The sequence below is a fragment of the Capra hircus genome, chromosome 2, assembly GCF_001704415.2.
Source record: "Capra hircus breed San Clemente chromosome 2, ASM170441v1, whole genome shotgun sequence".
Taxonomy (NCBI): domain Eukaryota; kingdom Metazoa; phylum Chordata; class Mammalia; order Artiodactyla; family Bovidae; genus Capra; species Capra hircus.
In genome coordinates this window covers 68759796-68779452 of record NC_030809.1, presented here as the reverse complement: position 1 = coordinate 68779452, position 19657 = coordinate 68759796, and the positions used below count along the sequence as shown (strand labels likewise).

Sequence of the window (19657 nt, the reverse complement as noted above, 5' to 3'; positions counted from 1 at the left end):
AAGTAAGAAAAAAGAATATGTACACATGGAAAGATTCAGATATAGGGTTTTCTGTTTATACCAAGGGACAACAATGTTATGATTCCTAACTGGGATTTACACTAATTAACTTGCAATTGCTTTTATGTTGCCAATTTAAAAAGAAAAAAAAAAAACAGTTAAAATTGTGTGTAAGTAAATTAAGCAGCTCAAAGATAGTGCGTGGTATAAGGAGCCTCTTAACTAGCCAAACCGAAAGGACCTAAGCATTTACGGAATAAAGAGGGAGCAGAGAATGAAACTAGAGTAATGAGGCCATGCATTTCTAAAAGAACTTAGCCAGAAAATGACCAAGACTTACTGTCAACAAATTGAGACTTCTTTTTTAAGAGCATTTTTTTGTTTATATATAAGATTTAATTCCATGGACAGAGAAGCCTGGTGGGCTACAGTCCGTGGAGTCACAGAGTTGGATAGGACTGAGTGACTAACACACACACACACATACACACACACACACAATTCAGGGTACCTGAAACATAATGAAATGTTGCATAATCATACTTAATTTTACTTATTTGTATTTAGTTATGTTCAATATACATTTTCTCTTGTAACTTTGAGATCATTTAAGCCTCTACGGCTGCTGCTGCTAAGTCGCTTCAGTCATGATCGACTCTGTGCAACCCCGTAGACGGCAGCCCACCAGGCTCCACTGTCCCTGGGTTTCTCCAGGCAAGAACACTGGAGTGGGTTGCCATTTCCTTTTCCAGTGCATGAAAATAAAAAGTGAAAGTGAAGTCGCTCAGTCGGGTCCGGCTCTTCACGACCCCATGGATTGCAGCCTACCAGGCTCATCCGTCCATGGGATTTTCGGGTGCCATTGCCTTCTCTGTTTAAGCCTCTAACTAGACCTTAATTGGTGTGACATCCCCAACACCAAGTTCCATGCAGCTGAGCACCATTGTCATTTGTTTCTTGAACAAGTGGTTGACTCCATAGGAGGCGGACAAAAATTCACCTCCCAGGGGGAGACGACCTACTCTCTGGCTCTTCTGCTTAATAGCCTTCGGAGGCTCTCTATCAAAATAAGAGATACTTTACAAACATGATGAAAAGTCAGTGCTATTCATGTGAAATTTGATCTTCATAAAAGAGATAAATGAAATAATCAGAGTTCTTCACATCTAATTTTTCATCTTGAGCTAGTTTTTTCACCTATAATTTTACACTTGCATTTATGAATAGTAGCTGATTGACAATTATTTAATCATTTTTAAAATTTTTGAATAGAAAAATGGTTCTGGCTATAATACCAATGCAAAAACATTAATAGTTTTCAATATAGGTTATCACTTTGTCATTATTACTTTTCCCTGTATATGGAATCGAGGAGCAGATTTTTATCATTTATGTTTATCATTGTATTTTACTTAATATGGCGCCTATCATGCATAATAACACATTCTGTTGCCTTTATTTGCAAATTCAATCATACCATGAGACCAAAATAGTGATATGTATGTTCATTTAATCTCTCTTATAATTGACACAGAAAAGTATTTTTATGTTTATTGGTGTGATGCAGAATGGAGGCATATTTGATGCTGTTTTTAGTCATGATGTTAATAAGGAATAGAAATGTTAAAACTGACTATAATTGAACTATTGCACATTAGAGCTGTACCTATTAATTATTCATAATAGAAAACAAGGTCTTGGTTTTCAGAAAAATGCTCCAAATTACTGTAATTTTCATAAAAAACACAAAGCCTTTTTTCCTGTTGTTGGACATTTAGGTTATTTCAGACTTTCCATCTATCTAAATAATGTGTAATTATCATCCTTGTACTTAAAACTATGTCCACATTTCTAATAAATCACTGAATTGGATGGTATCAATTTTGTAAGGGTTATACTTGCTTCCAAGAAGCTCATCTCAAATAACACTTCTATTGCCTCTGAATTATCATGTGTTCTTTTAACTTAAACTTTTAGCATTATTAATATTGTTGATGAGAAATTTGAATAAATCATTTAAGAGATTTGATGAAGACCTACTAGATAGAAAATAGCAGAACATATCACAATGTAAGGATGTTTTTTCTCTAAATAAGACATTACAGTCATGCAACATAAATTTATTCAACACCTGTTTATAGAGAGCTTACTATGGGCCCAGCACTGTTCTATGCATCATGGATACAGCCCTGGACAAAACAGTGAGAATATCTTGTCCACATACTGAAAGAAAGAGAATAATGAAAATAAATGAGTAATTTATATATCACGTTAGATGGTGCTGAGTGGTAGGGGACTTTTTTTTAATTTTACTTTTATTTTTATTTACTTTTATTTTTAAGTATAGGTTCACCAGAAGTTACAACATAGCACAGAGTCGTGTCTGTACCCATCACCAAGCCTTCTCACTTGGCGATATCTTACATAACTATCATGCATTCTTAAAGCCAGGAATAGTGTATTTATAAAAAATCATATAATGATATTACTGAGAATTTACCATATTTTGCATACACTCATCTTTTGGCAAGTCCTTGTATGTATTTCTGTTGCATTTTCTCACTTATAACCAATGTCACTACCATAATTAAGATACACATCTGTCACCACAAAGGGAATCTCTTATGCTGCTTCTTTATGGTTATACCCCACCCCCCGACCCCTGCCTCTAATCTCTGGTGACCATTGTTCTCCATCTCTATAATTTTATTTTCTCCAGCATGGTATATAAATTGAATCATATAATATATAATATTTTAAGATTGACTTTTAGTTTCTTATTTTCAGTATAATGCTCTTAAGGTCCGTATAAATTGCTTTGTATTTGTTCCCTTTTATTGCCAAGTAGTACATAGAAATGTATGAAGCAGAAAAGATATATGAAGAAAAAAATGCCACAAGAAGTGTAAAGTTTTCAAGAATGGTTAGTACAGGCATTCCCAAGGAAATGACATCTAAGCATATGGTTAAGGATGTGAGCAAAGACTCTTGTGCTTATCTGAAGAAGAGCTTCTTAGATGGAGGGAATGTCAGGACCTTGGTCCTGAGTAAAAGTTTGGAAAAGCAAGGAAACTCAAAGTGGCTAGGGTGGTAGGAGAGAGATAGCAGCATGAAAAGATGACAGCAAGGCTAACAGGGGGAGATCTCTTAATTCTCTGCAGACTCTCCACAATTAATATAACTGCAATGACCGTATAACTTGAGTGATTATATAGCAGCTGTGACTCAACAGAAGGTATTTTTAAAAGTTGAAAAGAGTGAGAGTAAAAACCAGTGCTCTATCATTACGAAATACCTTTTTCTTTTAGAGTGTAATTTTATCTTTAAAAAGGATTAACTGAATTTTTTATTCCATTTGTGAAATGTTTGTGCTGATTTTATCAAATTGTTTAAGTGATTTTGTCATTAAGTGGAAGGAACATATATTCTCTTCTTTTCCTTATTCATGACTCACTGGTATCTGCAGACCTCATTCAGAGGGCAAAAATGTTTTAAGATGGCATCTCCTGTGATTCAAAGGGCATTCCATCAAAGTATGGTCTTCATTACAGCAAAATCTCTTGAAAGTCAGGGAAAATGAAGGTGAAGTCTTACCAGACACATTCTGCGGTTCTTTGTGGTCATCTCAGATGTCAAACACTCAGTGGACCCACCAGAAAAGCCAGTCCATTTGGAAAATTGTATGAGGTGAGCCAAGTGTTAGCTTTCACCCATTCAAAGAATAGGAGTCTACTTTGTCTCTTTGACAGTTCTCAAAAGCAGCTCGATAAATGAATAAACAAATTCTGAATTGAACTGGTATTGGGAAGAGCTGGCAATCCTAATCTTTCTTCACAAATATGTTGATAATAAACAATAAATTCTCAGGTAAAAACACAGCCACATACATAGTAGTTCATTCATTTCAGCTAAATACCAGCTTCTCCATGAAAACTTTCTCTCCTTCCTTCTGTACTATGCAGTTAGAAACTTACCTCCTCAGCATGTGATGCTGCATTTCCGCCATCAAATATAAGCTCCCTGAGGGCAGATACTATTTTTTCTTTCATTTATTTTTCCTACCATACCTAAAGTGGAGTAAAAACACTAGACACTCTGTAAAGAATGAATACATTTCTCTTACATCAAGGAACACAAGCTATGACTTGCAGGTGTGCTTGGAAATATGGCTACTGCTGTAAACAATTCTAGACATTCCTTTAATGAGCAGCGACATCTGATTACTATCCCTGCTATAAAATAAGGAATTAAGAGATGAAACCTAACTGCCAAGAACCAATAGGGGAAACTTTTCATTCTGTTTATTTGAGTGCCTGCTGTGCAAGTGACATATTAATATTAAATGTGTTTTTATTTAATAATCACATCATAAAAGGGGAAAGAATTAATTATTTGAAAAAAATTAAAAGCATTTACTACCCACTGTGTAGGTAAAGGAAAAAAAAAAGAAAAGAAAACTGAAGAAACAGTAGCTTTCACATGCTTATTTTCTCCCCAAAAGTGTGAGATGGTAAAACTGAGAAATAAAATGTGCTTTTAAGTATTTATAATATTGTGTCACGAAAACAGTAATAAAAATTCCTTTATGAGGTTTATTTATAGGATATTAAATAATCCTTAGAACATTGTCAATATAGTCAGCTTTCTGGGATTACAGTATTGGTTGTTCTTGTTTTAATTTCTTGTTTAACATTTAAACATCCTGGGCTACCTGCCACACAGGTGTTTATGATTGATATAATGGAAGATAAACAATTGCTATTTCTGCAGGTTTTTCAGCACTGAGATCAAGTTTTGCATTTACTTCATATTAATTCCTAGGCACTCACATCTTTAAACATTAGGAATGAAAGTGCAATCTCAAAAAAAGCAATAGGAAATACAAGACAACTTGGTCAAAGTTATAAACTTTATATAGGGAATTATTTGGTATCTGTCCCAGAATTCATTCTAGTGCAAAATTTAACCATACATCCAAAAACTATTTATTCAGCCCTTTTCTCCAATCAAGTATAGAGCTCTGATTAGAAGTTTTTCAGTCTGGCTCAGTTTAGGTCTGGTTCATTTTATGGATCAGAGCTAAATTAGGCCAAGTATATTCAGACAAGTTCCCACTTAAGGGCAATGTAACATAAGACATTAAAGCATATGCTGCCTTAAAATTGTAGCTCCACATATAAAGAGGTGCAAAATGTTCCTCACCTGCTGCCAGAGGTGAATTGAAATGGTGGAAATGGACCTAGTGATAGTTTGGGACTATTTCCATTTGCTTTATTTCATCTTATATTTTCTGTTTGGTAAATAGACCATCCACTTAAGTTTAGTCTTCAGCATTTGTTGCCCAAATTATTTCTTTTTTTTTCCAGGTTAAGAGAGGTGTTCTGGGACAGTTACCAACAAGTCACAGGATGTTTATGTTCGAAGGGACTTTAGAACACTCTGATTCATTACTGAGGAAATTGAGGCCCAGAAAAGTCAAATGACATAAGACCATATAGTGGCAGAGTTTGATCTAGATATTGGTTCTCTATATTCCAAGGATTTTTTCCATTATTTTTTAAAATATTCCATATAGTTAGGAGAGGGAAAACTTATATTCCCTCCAAAAATGTTTTAAAAAGACACAGGTATCTTAAGCCTTTCAAATACTAATTATATTATAGATTTCCCATACATCAACTCATTCATTTTCAAGTAATTAAATATAAAGAAATGTGCTAGGAATTAAGAATAAAACTAGTTAAATATAATTCCTGCTTTTTGTTTGAAGAGTTCATACTCTAGTGGGCAAATTTGTATAAATGGAAGAATTAAATGTGAATGAGGATTGATCTTTAAGAGCCAAGAAAGTTCAAAATTTCCTGAAAAGAACATCAAAACTCTATCTTCAAGATTGGGTAGGAGTTGTCTAGGATTAAGCAAATAAAGTGGAGAGATGCCTTGAGGCACAGACAGAACCAGAGTTATGAAAGGTCCCAGCATGTGTACAGAGCAGTGAGATGCTTGGTGTGGTAAAAATGTTGAAAAGTGAAATGGAGAAGTGATTCAGAAGAATTTTATCTGCTTGCTAATTATTGTCAGTCTCTGAATTTAGTGTGTGTGTGTGTGTGTGTGTGTGTGTGTGTGTACATCTTTAGTCATTTCAGCTGTGTCTGACTCTTTGAGATCCATGCACTATAACCCGCCAGGCTCCTCTGTCCATGGGATTTTACCAGCAAGAGTTCTGGAGTGGGCTACCATGCCCTTCTCCTGGGATCTTCCCGACCTAGGGATCGAATCCGTGTCTCCTGCATTGCAGGTGAATTTTTTTTTTTTTTTACCACTGAAAGGTTGCAGCTGTGAGCAGTGAATGACACTCGGATTTGGGGCCTCTGGAGGAAAGGAATTCAATCCAGGACCAGAGATGGGGCTTGATCACTCGGAGCTTTTGTGTAGCAGAGTTTTATTAAAATATCAAAGGGATAGAGAAAGCTTCTTACATAGACATCAGAAGGAGACAGAAAGAGTGCCCCCTTGCTAGTTTATAGCAAGGCATTTTATACCTGTTAGAATGCTGCTAGGAGATCCAACCAGTCCATCCTAAAGGAGATCAGTCCTGGGTGTTTGTTGGAAGGACTGATGTTGAAGTTGGAACTCCAATACTTTGGCCACCTGATGCAAAGAGCTGACTCATTGGAAAAGACCCTGATGCTGGGAAAGATTGAGGGCAGGAGGAGAAGGGGACGACAGAGGATGAGATGGTTGGATGACATCACTGACTCAATGGACATGGGTTTGGGTGGACTCCAAGACTTGGTGATAGACAGGGAAGCCTGGCGGTTCCTGAGGTCACAGAGTCGGACATGACTGAGTAACTGAGTTGAACTCAACTGAATCAGATAAAAGAAATACCTCAAGACTGAGTTGCACCAGGCTCTTCTCCTACAATATATATTTTGAGATAGAATCATCTCAAAGGGGATAGAATCTTCTCAAAGGGGATAGAATCATCTACAAGGGGAATCATCTCTGGCCAGAAAACAATTCTGGCCATAAAACAATTGACATGAATCTTGAAGAAAGGCAGATTTCCAAGCAAATACATCCTTTCATTGACATAGCTTAAGAAAATATTTCCACAAGAAAAACACATTGGTTAGCTCAAGGTTCAAGATAAAGTTCAGGCAGATCCAGGTGTCTTCATGATAACACAGGATTAGAAGAAAATAAAAAGAAAAAAAGCCTGCCACTTGCCGTTTATTTCCTCCTGCCACTTGAGAACCTCTGTCCTCCTTCCCAAGGCTGTTAACCCTCTCGCTAATGAGCCAATGGAGAAGTCACCTAAAGTCAGATGTGGTGAAATGAAAGCATGAATTCCCAAATCCTCAATTACTTACAGACTCCAAAGAGCGCAGAAGTTTTTGATATCAGGCAAAGCTGCCAATTTGTTATCAGAGAGTTTGCCTCTGTGTGGCATCTCTGAGCCTAATGAGCTGGGCAAGATCATAAGAAACTACAGGTTTTCTTTTCCCCTCTCTGACCTAAGATTAGCAGTGAAAGTTGCTATTTTAATCCCCTATCTTCCATGTCCTCATGCTTGGTACTCAGGACTTTTCTAATCCTTAACCTTATTAATAATCTCTTTATTTGAGAGAGGAAAAAGGGGGCAAACAGAAGCTCTGAGCAATCCCTAACTTTAGGAATGACCCTCTTAGACTTGCTTTGGGGCATGGTATAATTTTCTTTGGATTTTCTATTTCTGAAAGGCAGTGGCACTGATAGATTTCATTGTCTCCCTTCCCAACTGATCACTAGAATTTCTATCAGAGATAAAACAGTCGAGACCTACTTGACTGGATATTATCAGTCAGATGAACATTTCATTGATTAAAATTTAAATAAGAAAATTGAATGGCAAGTGCTATTCTAACCCAGTATTAAGTATGCATATTTTGTGTATATATGTATGTTGATATGTACTTTCATTCATGTAGGTAGACCATTCTGCAGTTATATTTATATTTGCAGGTGTACTCAATCTGGGTAAACTAAAATGTAAAATACATTCCTGGTTCCCTTGCAATGGGATAAGAGATGTATTTTCTTCCCTCTCATTCATTTGTGGTTATCCATATCATTTTTTTTTTCTTTTCAACATTCTTGCATGCATGCATGTTAAGTAAATTCAGTCATGTCCAACTCTTTGTGTTTATGGACTGTAGCCCACCAGTCTCTTCTATCCATGGGACTTTCCAGGCAAGAACATTGGAGTGAGTTGCCTTTCCTCCTCCAGGGGACCTTCCTAACTCAGGAATCAAACTCACATCTCTTATGTCTGCTTAATTGGCAGGTGGGTTCTTCACCACTAGCTCCAGCTGGGAAGCCCTCACTCCTTATTTATTTTGCATGGTGGCAGTGGTAACTAACAGGTTATCTACTCTCATTAAAATGAATTAAATAATCATGTTGTGATGAAATATAGATGTAGTTGTTACTATTCACTTGCTAAGTTGTGTCTGACTCTTTGCGACCCCAGGAATTGCAGCATGCTAGGCTTCCCTTCCCATCACTATCTCCCATAATTTGCTCAAACTCATGTCCATTGAGTCAGTGGTGCAGTCCAACCATCTCATCCTCTGTTGCCCCCTTCTCCTCCTGCCCTCAATGTCTCCCAGCATCAGGAACTTTTTCCAGTGAGTTGGCTCTTCCCATTATGTGGCCACAGTATTGGAGCTTCAGCATCATTTCTTCTAATGAATAGTCAGGGCTGATTTCCTTCAGTATTGACTGGTTTGATCTTGCTGTCCAAAGGGATTCTCAAATGTCTTCTTCAGTACAATTCAAAAATATCAGTTCTTTGGCACTCAGCTTTCTTTATGATCCAACTCTCACATCTGTACATGACTACTAGAAAAACCATAATGTTGACTATATGGACCTTTGTCACCAAAGTGATGTCTCTGCTTTTAATATGTCATCTAGGTTTGTCATAGGTTTAGGGATAGAATAAAAATGAAGACACTGATAACTGAGCCTCTTAAAGACTAATAATATTACTTGCATTTGACTCTTTTATTTGTAGATTATAAAGGGATTGGGAGTGTTTTTGAGGAACTGAATGTCTAAATCCTTTGGAAGAGCTGTCAAAGTGGGATAGTCTAGTTAATAGGAGGAAAACTTGGGGAAAGACAGACATTTTACCTATTTTATCGGGTAGGACTGCAGGGCTTTCCTAGCTCTTCTGTTTGCAGTGTTGCAGCTTCATCACATCTACATGCGATGAAGATTAATTATTAGATCTTACTGTTAGACCTACTATCTGATGAGCCTGATGGGAAATGATTATGAAATCCTTGGAAATTATGATCCTAGCCTTTGAGAACCTTGTAATTTGATATTCTTTCCTTGACTCATTTTTAGATCTGCGTTCTACCCTTTATTCCTGATACCAAATGTCACCTCATATCCATTTCCATCCTGATATTGCCTTACAGAAAAACTCTAAGCAAGACATGAATGATAACTTACTATAAAATTCCCAGTGAGGTCATTCTTCATCTTTCATTTTGTTAAATAATTGGAGAACTATTTTAAAAGCTGTCTGGCTGTAACATAAAGCCATTTTGGAAGGATGTTTTGCAGAGTTATAGCACTGAAATCATTTTTATTAGAACTTCAAGATCTTTGAAAAAGTTCCTTTGTACATGAGAATATTTAAGGCTTCTATGATATATTAGTAGCTTATATTAAAAAGAAAGCACAATGCCTTATCTCATTTGCTGTTTCTAAATCTGTTTCATAAGTCTACATCAGATATGCTTTTCTAAAAAGGCTTATAAATGATTTTATTAGGGAAAAATTTTAGAGGAACAGGAGTATTTCATATTTCTTTACATGTAAGAAAGGCACTCCCTTAATAGTCTTGAGTATAAATAGCCGTTTAACTTATTAGAATAAAATCTATTTCTTTTATGTTTCATTGTTCAAATGCATTTTACTTAATACTCCAATTAGACTTGAAAATAGTACTTGAATAAATAAGTCATTTTAACTTTTGCACAATAAAATCTTGATTAGCTAGAACAAAACTAACAAGAAATATCAATTTACCAGAATGAATTAAATTGTAAGGCAACTCAAAAGTACCTGGAATTTAGAAAACTATATTAGAAAATTTGAGGGGATTGTGCTAAAGGTTATAATCATCTAATCTGATTATTTTGCTTTTTATGGTTTTAAAATCACAGTAGATATTTAAGTCTTCTCAGATCATTAAAGCAAGTTTTCTTCTGTTTCTTAGGTTCTTCTTACAAACCAAGGAAGTGGAATAAAATTTTCATAGCATAATCAACAAAAAATGAAAGAAAATCTGATGATTTCTTAGTTAGCCAGGGTCAACATAGCTTCTTTGCTGGCATTGTGTTGAAAATACATACATGGAGAAGTTGATGAGGGGGTTTGTCAAATAGACAAATTAGGACACAAAAGTACAGAGAGACAAAGACTTAACATACAGGGAATGTTCTTTAACCTCAGTGTCAAAAAGTCAGTGATGTCATGAAGAGCTTTAGCTACTTCCTCAACAGATCTCTAAGCCCTTTTTTATTCAAACATTAGTGACTCTAAAGAAGACATTATTCCTGGCCTCTAGGAATTTACCATCTAATGACAGAAAGTGGAGGAAGCTAGTATCTGCATAAAGTGCCATATGCACCAAATTTAATTACAATTAGACACGTTTAAAATACTCATCAATAAATGACATAGCCATGGTGGATGTGTTTACAGTATAAACAAATCTGCTTTAAAGTAACTACTAATTGCTTGAAGATAGCTTTTATTTCCATCTCAGTTACAGTTAGTGTTGCTTGATTCTATGGAAGCAAGGCAATATATCTTGTAACTAACTTATAATAGTTATAAAATTATCCTTTTCTTTTACCAAAATAAAATATTCCCTCAGTTTTTCTGTTTCTGTTAACAGTATTATTACCCATCTAACTAGCAAACTTGAAGTTCCAGTTATCTTTGTATTCCTATCACCATCACTCATCCAGTTGTGTTTTGATGTCAACAAATCAGCCTAATGCTTCTGCATTTCCACTGCAGACTTCCTAAGGCCCCTTTTAATCCTTTCCTTTGCTATGGTTGTGGTTTAGTAGGTAAGTCATGTTCAACTCTTATAAAGTTTCCTTAGCTGGGACTCCAGAAATCACTTCCCTACTACTTCCAGATACATACAAATATTAAAGCATTGCTTTGTTTGGATAAATGGATTTCCTGAAAACCTTTTCCTGAAAATGGCCCGGTGCTTTCTGTTGAATAATGTACAAAGAAGTCAACCAGGCATCACGCCAATACCATAAACCCAGATCTGACTTTCTGACACCACTTTCTCTGTCTACATTAATGATCCCTTTGCGTCGTAAACATGCAGTTACACTTTGACCTGTCCCAAACGGTTCACCTTTTCCTTTCTTACTGCCTGTGCTCACAGGTGTTGCTCTCTCACCTCCATCACTGTTTATCATACTTTATCTATCCTTTACTCTTTAGTTCAAAGATGTAATCTCCCATGTGTTCTTTCCTTATCCCTTCATTTCAAGATAACCTTTTCTATCACTTAGATCTTACAAACTTATCCACTAGTCCTATGATACTTTATACATATTGAGTTCTGTAAGTCAAAGCATCTATGTGTCTCTTTGCCCTCATCTATTAATTACATTTCTAAAAAACCATACTCCTCAGAATGTCTATCATCTTTCACCTGGATTGCTACAGTAGACTTCTGATTGGTCTTCCTACTGCCATGGCCTGCTACTTCCTTTCTTGTTCATTCTCCACCCAGAAACAAGGATGATTTCTTAAACAAAACATAGATATGAGCATGTCAGTCACTAAAATTAGTGAATGACACCACATTAGGATAAATCCCAACCTTTTTGAAGGTTTACAGTGATTCATAAACTCTGGATTATGTCTGTATCTCTGGCTTTTCCTTTCTCCACTATCTTTCTTTACTATCTATGCACCAGGACATTTGATGAAATGTATTTTTGAGTATATTATACTCCTTCTTACTGCAGACTTTACATATACTAATCTCCCAACTGTAATGTCCTTTCCTACAACACAATCATCTTTTATTCAGGCATGGATGATGTTCAGTAGAGCATCCTTTATACATCCAGTGTCTAATACACTGCTTGATATTTGGAAAGCAAGTCCATCCATTCAGATTAGGTAGAACCAGTCCCAGTCATGAAATGTAAGTCATTTCAGTCATACAGAAGGTGGGAGAGAAAATTTTCTTAGGAAAAGTCCAAATGCTATTAAGAAAATGAAAGAAAGAATAGATTCTAGTTTGGCAACAGTGAAACTCCACTCTAGTCAGTAATGGCATGTAGGTATAACTGTACATAATTACAGAAACTCTTTACGCAGTTGTAAATTACAGCAATAGTTGGTTAGAGTATGAGATATGAATAAAAATAAATAAAACCTGTCATCATATATTATATGCATATCCATCCAACAGCTAAAGTTAGCTGACTTGATTCTTTGGCCCAGGTAGAACTTTTCATCCTCATAACATCAATTTCTTTAACATCATTATTGTCATTGCTCCTCAGAAACATTGCTCTGCTCTGACAGCTGTAATGAAATACACGATACATACAAAATGTTCTTGAAACCACACTCAAGGGAATATGCAGAGCACATATCTGAAACAGATGAACAGAGTTCCTAGTGCACTTTATATCAAGAAATATCTACTTCATTTTCTAACTGCTTTTCATGCAGAAACTGACTCCCATTTTTGTTTATCGTGAAGTTCTCACTAGCCATCTGCTTAGCCTATGACCTATTTTATTTCTCAAATTTTCAGTTGAAATGAAAATCAACTTTAAATCTTTTTTAAAGGAATGTGAAAAAGCTAAATATGGGGTTGCAGCTGGTTCAGACTTTCTGCTGAAATTATTACGGCCTGGTATAATTTAAGATCTATTTATGTAATTGTCTTTAACCAGGGAAAACAATTCAAAGAAAGCTGCATGTTACATCATTTTGTCACAGTCAAATATATTAAAAGAGACATTGTCCTTTTCCTCTTGTTTAAATAATTTCACTCCTAAATAATAATCTTGCTCACCCACGGATGTGTTAGGTTGACCCTCATGATACTGGTTGAAATACTGACTTAAAAAGTTCAAAAACAGATTAGTTGTCAGCATTTGAAATTGGGAAATTTTACATACAAATCCATATTATTTTCCTCTTAAAAACTTGGAAGATCTTTCAATATTGGCATATTGAGATGGGATTTCCATGGGCAAATGATGACCGGCCTTCATAGATACTTTATTCTTTTTTGGTTAACCTTGATACTCATAATTTGCCTGTTTGTTTGTTTTCCTTTATTGTGAAGTAAAAGTCGCTCAGTCGTGTCCAACTCTTTGCAATTCCATGGACTATACAGTCCATGGAATTCTCCAGGCCAGAATATTGGAGTGGATAATCTTCCCCTTCTCCAGGGGTCTTCCTAATCCAGGGATCGAACCAAGGTCTCCTGCATTGCAGGCAGATAATGTTGTCTTAATTTCAAGTGTACAGCAAAATGACTCAATTACACACACACACACACACACACACACACACACACACATATTATTTTTCAGATTTTTTTTCCTTATAAGCTATTGCAAGATATTTTGTATAGTTCCTTGTGCTATATAATAGGTTGATTATCTACTTTATATGTAGTAGTGTGTATATGTTAATCTCAGTCTCCTAATTTATTTGTAACCTCCCCCACCCCTCACCTCTATCCCCTTTGGTAACCACAGGTTTGTTTTCTTTCTTTTTTAGCTTTTTTTTTTTTTAATATATATTGGAGTATAGCTGATTAACAATGCTGTGATAGTTTTAGGTAGACAGCAAAGGAACTTGACCATACATGTACATGATTCCTTTCTCCTTCAGTTCTTGCATACTCCACTTATTTATACTATCTGTCAAGCTTTTATAGACATTTCAGAATATAACAATTACTTATCAGAATTAGAATCTGGGAAAGGAGTTGACCAAAATGAACAGCATATGGAGTTCAATATCAAATAAGATTGGGGCGTCTCTCTTAGCTCATTCAGTAAAGAATCTGCCTGCAATACAGAGGACCCAGGTGAGATCCCTGGTCAGGAAAATTCTGTGGAGAAGGAAATGGCAACGCATTCTAGAATTATTCCCTGGGAAATCCCTGTCTGTCACCTTGTTGTTATATCAATAGAATAGCAACTATAAGAACAGATATCCTATATCCACTCTAGGTAGAGAGGTGAAGGTAATAAATGTAAAGGGCTATATCAATTCTGTCTGCACCTTTTTACCTGTTAAACAAATTATGTCCATGAAATCTCAACTAGCTACCTTTAACTAAGGCAACATCTCTGTTCAAGAGAAAATAAATTATAATGATTCATTTATAAAAATCATAATTTATCCCCTTGGGATAACATAGGGTTTGCCCTCCCCAAGATTGTTACCTTAGCACAACATATTTTCTTTAGCACAACAAATGGAAATGAGGAGGAGACAGCTGTGTAGACATTGATCAAAATTTGTCACACAAGACTTCTATGCCCCCAATCAATTTCAAAGGACTTCACTATAAATTTTGTCTTGTACTTTAGAAAGGCTCCTTCCAAAATAACCATTGTCTCACACTAACAGAATTATTATCAAACCAATCAATATTTTCTGATAGATGAGGCCACTGAGTTGTTCATTCTGGAGACTTTTCATCTTTTATTCTGGGTTTCAGTTGACCTTGGCAAGTGATACGTATGTTGAGGGAGGTGGAAGATTTTCCAAGGCAGTATCATTTTAGGGTATAATAAATTCAGGGGGCCAAAAAAATTTTTAAAGCATCTTTGTTAGAAGTCCTTTGAAATTGATTGGGTGCATAGAAGTCTTGTGTGACAAATTTTGATCAATATCTACACAGCTGTCTCCTCCTCATTTCCATATTCTGTGCTGCATATTGAATAATCATTGATAAAGTATATTATTAGTTCACAATACTCAAGACTGTGTTTTCCAGACGGGGATGGTGTTAAAGAATGAATTAAGCAGAAAGACAAGATTGGGAAGAGATCAAAATTTCTTTATAACTTCTGTCTTTTTAAAACATTTCTTTTCCTTTGATTTTAGGCAAGATGAGATTATATAATATATGAAAAAAATGTACTTATACTTTAAATTCCTATATTTATGGCCTGAAATTTGAAACTAAGTTGACCCAGCTGTGATGAATCAAAAGATGGTAAAAAGAATAGAGGACTTAGATCAAAACCTTCATATAGTTATGGTTGTCTGGCTAAGGAATGAATGGATTTAAAGGGAATTCACTATTGCAAAAGTAATTCAGATAAATTTAATGTGAACATTTCCATGTGTACTTTTGAATTATTTATGTTATCCAGATTTTATCAATTTATAAAAAGTATATAGTCATTTGACTTTCAAAAGCATATCCTGTAGATAACATAGGCTTGATATACTTGATATAAATTATGAAATCACAGAATAACATTACCATGAATTTTTATATTCAAATGCAGACTATCTCTTTCCTCATAGCTCTTCTTCTTACTCATCTAAATAATATGAAGCCAATATAAATTATATTTGTAAGTTGGAATTATCACTGTTTCATGATTAAAAAGTACATAAACATTAATAAATTATTTTCAAATCTGTAATTGTATACACTTATATTTCTTCCTCAAAAAATTTCTTTTTCATTTTAACTTTGAATGTATAAATAGAATGGCATATTAACATAAAATATTTTGATTATTGAGTATCATACAAAAAGAAATGAAAGGATTCTAATTGTATGAGGACATTGATTGAATATATTATTGAGTAAATATTGAAGTTAGTATTTACAAAAGTTAGTATTTCACTTTGTACTATGAGCTTTCTAGCAAAATGATCTATTCTAACTCTTTCATATAGACCACCCCATAAGCACATGATTGGAACCGTGCTGGGAAGATGCCCTCTCAGATGCTCTTTTGGCTCAAAAATTTATGCTGCAGTGTGCTTTTCTTTAGATGATTTTTATTATACCATTCAAACAACTCCCTAAATAACATACTGTGAACTGAATTATTCAGTTTCAGGTGGAGTGAATAAAAAGAACCAGATCCAGATTAGTTTCTCTATTCTATCTTTTTATTTCTCTCTGTCTCACTCTCTCTCAGACACACACACGCAAACATGCATGCACATAACAAAAGAACAGCTCCTCCAGGTCTCTAAACATATTAACTGAAAAACTTTAGCTTAGTTTAAGGCCAGTGGTTATTTAGTGTTATTCTCTGCAACTTACTTTGCCCCCTACCTAAAATTTGGACGTGATCTTTGGCACAAATTAGGGAGTTAAAATTGCAGAAATTTTTATCAGACATGAGAAAATAGAATTTAAATCATAAACGTGCCCTCACATGAGTTCACCACAACGAAAGCAAATGGTAACAAGAGAATCAAGATTCATTACATTTTCAGTTGCATTATCATTTTGCACCACTAAGATAGTCATTTATTATTTATGAAAAGGACACCATCAAAGATGTCATTCCCTAGGTTTACAAGTATAGTAAAGACTTATATTTGTTCTTGGGCAATAGCAGTTTGAGCACCTACTATGTGATGGGAAGATGACATAAATATATTAAATACGTATGTTCCCAGCCCTCAATTACTACATGTATTGGTCAGAGTAGACTCCATCTATACTGCGTTCATAAATCAAACCTGATCTCAGATAGTTAAAGCAATCTCACACCCCAGAGAGAACTGTTACTAATGACTTCCCCAGTGGTTCAGTGGTAAAGAATCTACCTGCAGTGCAGGAGATGCAGGAGATGCAAGTTTGATCCCTGGGCAGGAAAATCCCCTGGAGGAAGAAATAGTAACCCACTCCAGTATTCTTGCTGGGGGAAACCGGGACAATTCCACGGACAGAAGAGCCTGGTGGGCTACAGTCCAGAGGGTCGCAAAACTGTCAGACACAACTGAATGACTGAGTATGCACAAGTGGTTCCTCATGAGTCTTTCCAATCTTCTCTCTTCATAGCAACATATACACTCAAGCGCATACAGAGTTTTATACAAAGGAACTAGTATCCTGGAAGCTGTTCTGTAGGAGGCGTTATTTATATTTAACCATTTTTATAACATATCTTTAAATGAAAAAAAAGCATAAATATAGCCTCCTTCTTTTGCATCAAATCATTAAAATCATTTCCTTGGTTTGTATTATGATCTCTGCCTCTTGTTCAAATTTACCTATTTTACTGTATAAATCACCCACTACCTATTGGATTGAACATTCTGTTGGAGTTCTTTCCAGAAACATTCATTTCTAATGCAGAGGTATCTCTATCTCTCCCTTCAACTCCTTATGAGTGCTATGAAAAAAAGTCTTAATTCTTGTGCAAATACGCAGATTTTCATGCCTCTGTAACAGAGAGAAGAAGGTGACTGTGACCGGACATCAGTATTCTCATTCCTACTGCCCTTATTTTGGTAACTGATGTTTGATACTAACATTAATGAGGGAATTTATACCCAAACTAAAAATCAGAGGCAGAAATAAGTCTTCTTTTCAAAGGCACTGCTTCCTGTCTTATGTTCTGTTCTCTAGAGATTGGGAACACATGATTATGTTCCTTTTTCTTATCTAAAAACCATACCCCCTAACTCATTCTTGATGTCATCCTACTTTCTTACATATTAACACTTAAGGAAATAGCTAAAATACTAATGTTTGTAAGCCTGATATGATGACATGTGTATGTCATTTTTGTCATGAGTGAATTTATTTGCAGGGGGTGTGGAGAGGGGATGGGGTTACCTGGAGAAGGTTTCTCTGTAGCTTCTACTTTCTTCAAATATATTGCCAGAGTATACACTTCTTTCTGTATGTATTTCCAAGACATCATCAGTAGCACGCACTAACTGGTTGTTGTTGTTCAGTTGCTAATTCATGCCCAACTCTTTGCAACCTTGTGAACTGCAGCATGCCAGGCTTTTCTTTCCTTCACTATATCCTGGAGTTTGCTCAAACTCAAACCATTCAATCATCTCATCCTCATTTTTTCCCCCATGGGAGTGTAATTGTGTTAGTTTCTGCTGCACATGAAGTGAATCATCTGTAGGTTTACATATATCCCTTCTCTCTTGAACCTTCCTCCCACCCCTCCTCACCGCACCTATCTAGGTCATCACAGGGCAACAAGCTGAGCTTTCTGTGCTTTATAGCAGGTTCCCACTAACTATTTTATACATGTAGGGTGTACATGTCACTTCTAATCCACTTGAGAACCTTCAGAATCTTTCTACATCTTTGAAACAGGAAGAGTTTTTTTGAGTACTAAAAGCATAACCTAAGTTAAAGATTAAGTTAAAAGGTTAACTTCTAGGTTGTTTCTTTAGTATAATCTTAATTCAGTCGCACAGAAGATAAGAAAACTTCGATTAATTGACTGGTACTCTTTAGAGCACTGATATGATCCTGGGAAAGATAAGAAAATTAGCTAGAAGGTGAGAAAAGAGGTGTCATTACATTTAAAAATGTGCCTCATTAACAGTGACTGCAATATCAAAATCCGAATTGTGCACCAAATAAAAGTGCTATCAGAATCTTTCTGCTCTTAAAAATGGGTTTAATTAGTGCTCACTTTCATGCATTCATTCTATATATTCTCATATTGTCTTAAAAAAATGTAATGTATCCCACAGTCATTTCTGCAAGGACATTCTGGCTAAATTAATTTAATCAAGGTGCTAAAATCTATTGTTTTCTCCTTCAAAGTAACAAAAGCACTTTAGAGCTACTTTCACTGCCTGGAATGGGTCAAAATTGATAGAACAGCTTTCTGTTTATACACTATGATGTGTATACATATCACTTGATATACCTTGATAAAGTTATAAAATGTACAGCTTACACAGTCTTGTGATAGAAACAATTTTATGCTGTTTTCAGATGAGCATAATAAAATGTGTCATTTGCCCAAGTTTACCATTTTACACTGGTAAACTCAAGATTCAAACAAATATCTTTTTCTGACTGCAATGATCATTTTATTTTCACCTTGCTTAGTAAACCATGAAAACTCATGGCTTTACAGTTGCAATTTGGAAGTACTCCAGAAATTCTGTAAACAATAAATTGTATTATATTATGAGTTAAACTTCACCATATTAAGCATATGTGTGTATTTATGTGCATATGTACTTAATTTCTTGATCTAATGAAATGCTGTCAAAAGAGTTCTAGTTACTTCACATTTTTTCAGCATGTCAGTCATGAAGAGGAAAAAAATGAGAGATTTCTGTATAAAGAAACTGAATCATCTTTTACAACATATCACCAAACCAGCTGCCATTTTGATTCTGTGTAAGACAATCATAGAATTATCCATCATTGAAGGTTTTTCCATTAAGAACTTTTCCTGTCACCTCTATAGAAATTACCAGGTGAAGGGCTGCCTCATTCAGAATCTTCCCTTTTGCTCTAAACCTGACTTCTAACAATTATCTTTCTAAATTCCATAATAACCTACTTTTCTTGGGGTATAATTTTTTATAATCTGTTGAACTG

At 35.3% G+C, this 19657-nt stretch overlaps 1 protein-coding gene across 2 annotated transcripts in view; it reads left to right on the top strand.

Moving 5' to 3' along the window:
- The window catches only part of DPP10 (dipeptidyl peptidase like 10), a 771622-nt gene that overhangs the window by 434406 nt on the left and 317559 nt on the right, over positions 1 to 19657 (top strand). The window lies entirely within an intron of this gene.